Source organism: Erinaceus europaeus, chromosome X (genome assembly GCF_950295315.1).
Source record: "Erinaceus europaeus chromosome X, mEriEur2.1, whole genome shotgun sequence".
In the NCBI taxonomy this organism is placed as follows: Eukaryota; Metazoa; Chordata; class Mammalia; order Eulipotyphla; family Erinaceidae; genus Erinaceus; species Erinaceus europaeus.
The window spans coordinates 51,095,768-51,101,796 of NC_080185.1; the positions used below are offsets into that span (position 1 = coordinate 51,095,768).

Here is a 6,029-nt window from a genome sequence, read left to right on the forward strand (position 1 = left end):
GCCATCTTGACCCTATGGACCAAAATCATTTCTGGGGTGAATCCTATTTATCTCCCTCCTACTTTAGAGTCTTTGCTTTGGCATAAAACACCACACCCAGTCCATGTTCCACATTATCATTCACCTTCCTGTCCTTGCTTCTTGGTTCCACTTATGAGTGGCATCATTTGGTATTTGTCCTTCTATTTCTGGCTTATAGCACTCAACATGATACCTTCAAGTAGAGTCCAATATATGGCAAAAGAGATGACATCATCTTTTTTAACAGTTACATAGAATTTCATTGTGATAATGCATATGGCTATTCACAATGAAATACTATATTCACATGCTAGAATTATATTCTCTTTCTCTTCCCTCTCTTTCTCTCTCACTCATAAATGAAATTTAAGAACCTAAACCAAAATAAACCCTTATTTTGACTGCAGAACCAAGGTTACCCAAAGAAGGCTACAGGGCCATGAATAAAATGTAGAGAAGGGTCCAGTGGACTGTAGTGGAACATTTTTTCATATTTTAGGGTTGGGTGTGGTTTGATAGCATACATTTAAAGAGATGTGAATTTGTGCTCCTAAAATGTGCCATGTTGCATCAATGTTACCTCAAAAATAAAAGTGTCTTAATTAATCCTTTCTTAAATAAAAAAATAAATAAATAATTAAAAAAAATAAAAGTGTCATTTTATAAAGTATAACTCAATAATAAAAAAGCAAGCCATCTAATATAAAAAATATATGAGTTTCTGTTTTTTATAGCCAAGAACAAACTAATTGTTGCATCACATAAATCAACAGTAAAGCAGTCAATCCCAGACTTCAATGAATTCTAACTGCATGAAAACCATGTATAGGGAGGTTGATAATAGGCAACCATTGGATAGCAGGGATTGACTTGGAAAAGGAAATCTGCTATACATTATGGTTACACAACAACTGGAATCACAGTCAAATATTTGTTTAATGAATGAATGAATGAGATTCATGTTTTGCTTTATTTGATTATTGGTGCATATAATTTCCTCCCCCAGTATAAGAATTCTGTGATACTGACTCCCTATGTATTCTTCATCAGGCTGACGAGTGTGTTTAAGGGTGAATATGCATTAAAGTTGATTGTTGCCCCAGAGGCTTGCTTTATAAACTCAGACTTTCAAACTCCATCTTGCCTCCCTCAGGGACCGTTTTCTTCCCTGTTATTTGTTGTTGAATCACTAGGCTGAGCTAAGTATTCAAACAACAGATCTTTCTTATCAGGTCCCAAAGGAAAGAAGTGTAGTCCACTCACCTTAAACTCCAAGTACCCAAATCACTAATGAAGTATATATTGTTTATGTTCCCAAGGCTCAGGTCTTGATTCTAGGTTGGGTGGGCAAAAGATCCTGTCTTTAAACAAGCAAGCCAAACAACCAAAACAGGCAGGCTTGTTTCTTTTACTTTTTTCTCTTGTTGTTTAGAGTTAATGTCCTATGGTTTTGTTAATGCCTCCTTTCTTAAACTAAAAAATAAAAAATATTGGTTTTCCTTCCTTTATCTCAGATTAGAGTATGTGAAATTGCAGAGCAGTGCAAGTGGTCATTAAAGACCATGCAGGCTACTTTGATGTGAAAAGACTTTCTTGAAAACAGATATGCAATCCCTGAACCTAGATATAAATATGTCTCTGAAATAAAACATTTCATCTGTTAGGTGTCTGTCTCCCCATGATGAGCTCCAAACAATTATAGAAACAATTATTTTTCTGTCTGGGCTAAGTTATGATTTAAGTTGTGGGTTCTTCAGATATTTGACATTTTCCCCAACATCTCCAAACCACTGAGTTTTTAGAACTTTTTATCAAAAACCCTATTAAAATTGTCTATGTCCTTAACAACTGTCACTCATATCTTAAGGAACATAACAAACTGTATATTTATGTGAAGGCAGTTCTCCAATTAAATGCTTAATTCAGCCTTCAGGGTATAAGTGGTGAACAAGCCTTTGAAGATAGAGCCACACTATCATCTGTCTTTCACAAGTATCTGATGCAAAATGTGACTTCCAGTTTGTGGTTCGGAGAAAGTTGTGTTTGGGTTCATTATAGAAGCCAGAAGTCCTACTTTCTGCACCCCCAAAACAACCTTGATACCTACTCCCAGTAGGGGAGAAACAATAGGAGAAAGAAGACAAGAGGGCTCTGAACTCCAGCTTCATCAACACCTAGAGAGAGAGGAGGAAAAGGAGAGGGACATATGAATGTAGTAATGGTGTCATGAGTGGCTTGGAGGGGAAGAAATGATTGGATCTTGAAAAAAAGGGGGACAATTATGTATGAATGTAGACAGATTGTTGTAGAGATGATGGTTGGCCCATGTCTACAACCTTAGAGGAACTGTGGTGGCTTGCAGTGGTGAGAATGGAGATTCAGAACTCTGTTAGTGGGAACATTAAATAACTAATAAGGTTTTTAAAAGATATACAAATGGCCAAGATGCATATAAAATGTGTCCAGCATCCTTAAACATGTGGAAAATGTAAATAAAAACCACAAAGTAATGGTACTCACTTATATGGAAAATAACACTAAATGTTGATGAACATATGAAGTAATTCAAATTTTTATAATTTTCAGTTGGAAGACTAAAATAGTATACACTTTCTGGCTTATTTCACTTAACATAATTCCTTCAAGCTCCATCCAAGATAAGTTGAAGAAGGTGGATTCATTATTCTTCGTAGGTGAGTAGTATTCCATTGTGTATATATACCACAACCTTCTCAGACACTCATCTGCTGTTGGACACCTGGGTGGTTTCCAGGTTTTGGCTATTATGAATTGTGCTGCTATAAACATAGGTGTACACATATGGTTTCGGATGGGTGTGTTTGACTCTTTAGGATATACCCCTAAGGAGAGGAATTACTGGGTCATATGGAAAGTCCATTTCTACCCTTGTGAGAGTTCTCCAGACTTCTCTCCACAGGGGTTGGACCAATTGACATTCTCATCAGCAGTGCATAAGGGTACCTTTGCCCCACAACCTTTGCAGCATTTGTTGTTGCTATTGCTTCTGATGTATGCCGTTCTCACAGGGGTGAGGTGTTATCTCATTGTTGTCTTTATTTGCATATCTCTGACAATCAGTGATCTGGAGCAATTTTTCATATGTCTGTTGGCCTTTTGTGTCTCTTCTATAGTGAATGTTCTGTTCATATCCTTTGCCCATTTTTGGATGGGGTCATTTGCTTTTTTGTTGCTAAGTTTGCTGAGCTCTTTGTATATTTTGCTTATTAGCCTCTTGTCTGATGTATGGCATGTGAAGATCATCTCCCATTCTTTGAGGAGTCTCTTTGTTGTTTTTTTTTTTACGATTTTTAAAATTTATTTATTCCCTTTTGTTGCCCTTGTTGTTTTATGATTGTAGTTATTGTTGTTGTCATTGTTTTTGGATAGGAGAGAGAGAAATGGATAGAGGAGGTGAAGACGGGGAGAGAAAGAGAGACACCTACAGACCTGCTTCACCGCCTATGAAGTGACTCCCCTGCAGGTGGGGAGCTGGGGCCTCAAATTGGGGTCCTTCTGCTGGTCCTGTGCTTTTTGCCATGTGCACTTAACCCGCTGTGCTACTGCCCGACTCCCAAGGAGTCTCTTTGTTTGGTGATGATTTCTTTTGCTGTGTCGAAGCTTTTCAACTTGATGTAGTCCCATTGGTTTATTTTTGCTTTAGTCTTCCTTACAACTGGGTCTATGTCATCAAAGATGCCTTTGAGATTTAGAAGGAAAAGAGTTACACGAACAGTTTTCCTTAAGCATTTGATGAACATTCTCACAAATAGAAACAAGAAAAGGAAATGCAAAGTAGAATTTGAATGAATTTGAAGTATTGCACCAGAGTAAAAAACCCTGGGTGGGAAAGGGTAATTTTCAGCTCTACTGTAGGGGGGTAGGGATAGGAACACAGACCTTTGGTGGCAGTAATGGAGTTAATATATATTCCTATTAATTTATAGTCTTATAGATCACTGTTTAATCAATATGAGAGAGGAAAATTGATTGGATATCTTGAGCTTTTAAATGCATTGACTTCAGTTCTGAGTATATATTCCTTTAATCTGAGCACTAAGTTTTCAAATTAGCAAATTGATTGAATTTTAACACTGGTTCAAATTGCTAATGCACTTCTAATAATAAATTTTTTCATATAAGAGGCAAAGTTTATTATTAAGAAATGTTAGTTTGACTTTAAAAAGAATTTTGGCTTAAGAATATGGAAAGCTAAGACAGGACATATACAAAGAATGATAATTAAAATATTAAATACTACCTAAATTAAAACACCATAATCCAAACTGTTACTTATAATTTGCATCTTGTCAGGAGCAGCTGGTGAGCTCTCCACCAGGGAGTTCACCCCACCAATTCATGAAGCAGACAAAGTCACACCATAAATTGTGTCCTGCAGTTAGTTGGCAGTCACCAATGCTTAGTTTTTCTGTCCGCTAGCATCTGCAACTATTATAGAAAACATAAAATTCTATTAACAGGCATATTTTGTTTCTTTGTATCTTTTAGAATGCAAGCTCCAAATGTGTTGTATCCTTTAAGGAGAAAACCTCCTAAAGGAAAGATGAGCTAGCGATCCAGTACTGCCCAGCGTGGTCATACAACTAGCCGAGGAAGCCTACTGTTTAGGGCAGAGTCACCTCCTCGCACTTGAGTTCTTAGTTCTCATCATGGTACCAGCCAAACATGTACTCCATTGCTTTGGATACAATGCTGTAATATTTTTTGGTGTCTATCAGAAATAACCTGATTATCACTGGTTGATGCTTTGTATGCTGTAGCAAGAGACCTACCTCATGGTGGAAATTCTAGGGGTACTTCCAGGTTGGGTTGGCGTCCCTAAGGTTTACATGGGTAGTGTGAAGGCTACAGGGGGAGATGACAAAGCACACCTGTCACTGTTTTCCGTAACACTTTTATCTATACACGGTTTCACACCAATCATGATGAACTCTCCAAAAATCTTCCCATCTTAAGGCTTTTCGGGCCTGTGGTTTTAACTGATAACGAATATGCATCCAATTCCCTGTGTTGGACATCACATGTTTTAAGATATTCCTATATTGTGCAAACTGTAATAATATATAGGAAGCAGAGGCTTGAGGAAATCCAAACACAGTCACCCAAGTGTCACCAAGATGATCTTCTGAAGTCAGAGACTATCCTTGAGTATAAAAGTATCCAACTGGGCAGGAGATAATGTTGTCTTTTGTGGCTGACTGATGCTTGCTGGACTAAACATACTTTGCCCTGTTCCAGCAGTAGTTGTCATAACTCCCAACAAGAGGGCTCTGCATTACTGAAATATTAGGCTGTCTTCTTCAAGTTAAAGGTGTTGAGCCAAGTACTAGGCTGGAAATGTCATCATATATGCTTCTAACTGGCGGAGCTCCGCTTTTATCCTTATGTGCTGGGACAACTGGCTGTGGTGGTGAGCCACCTGCAAGTACAGGTGATCGCATTTCCATCACTCCAACTGAAGGGCCACTAATTGATCGTGGCTGTGGAGTCACCAGAGCTGGCAAGTACCCCATTAAAAATCCAAGTAAGAACTGGACGTTACCACCTGGTTTTGGAGATGTGGGTGAACCTAGCTTCATTGGTTCACATCCTAACGTCAGCACCTGGGGTTCCACCATGAAGGAGGTCATCGCAGCAGCCACCCAGCCCTGAACCTCCCCCAACTTTTTTTTTTTAATAATGAAGGAGACCAGAAGCAACTGGTTTTGTCAGTATATAAGACATAGTTATCTGTTGTGGGGACAAAGAAACTCTCCTGCACTGCTGGTGGGAATGTAAATTAGTCCAACCCTTGTAGAGAGCAGTCTGGAGAACTCTCAGAAGGCAACATATGAACCTACTTTATGACCCTGCAATTCCTCTCCTAGGAATATATTCTCAAGAACCAAACATACCCATCCAAAAAGATTTGTGTATACCTATGTTCATAGAAGCATGATTTATAATAGCCAAAACCTGGAAGCAACCCA

The 6,029-nt window shown here is 38.3% G+C and overlaps 1 pseudogene; it reads right to left on the minus strand.

Annotated features, from left to right (window-relative positions):
• Nucleotides 1–4,697: 4,697 nt before the first annotated feature.
• On the minus strand, nt 4,698–5,690 carry LOC103128082 (nucleoporin NUP35-like; annotated as a pseudogene).
• Between the last annotated feature and the right edge of the window lie 339 nt (nt 5,691–6,029).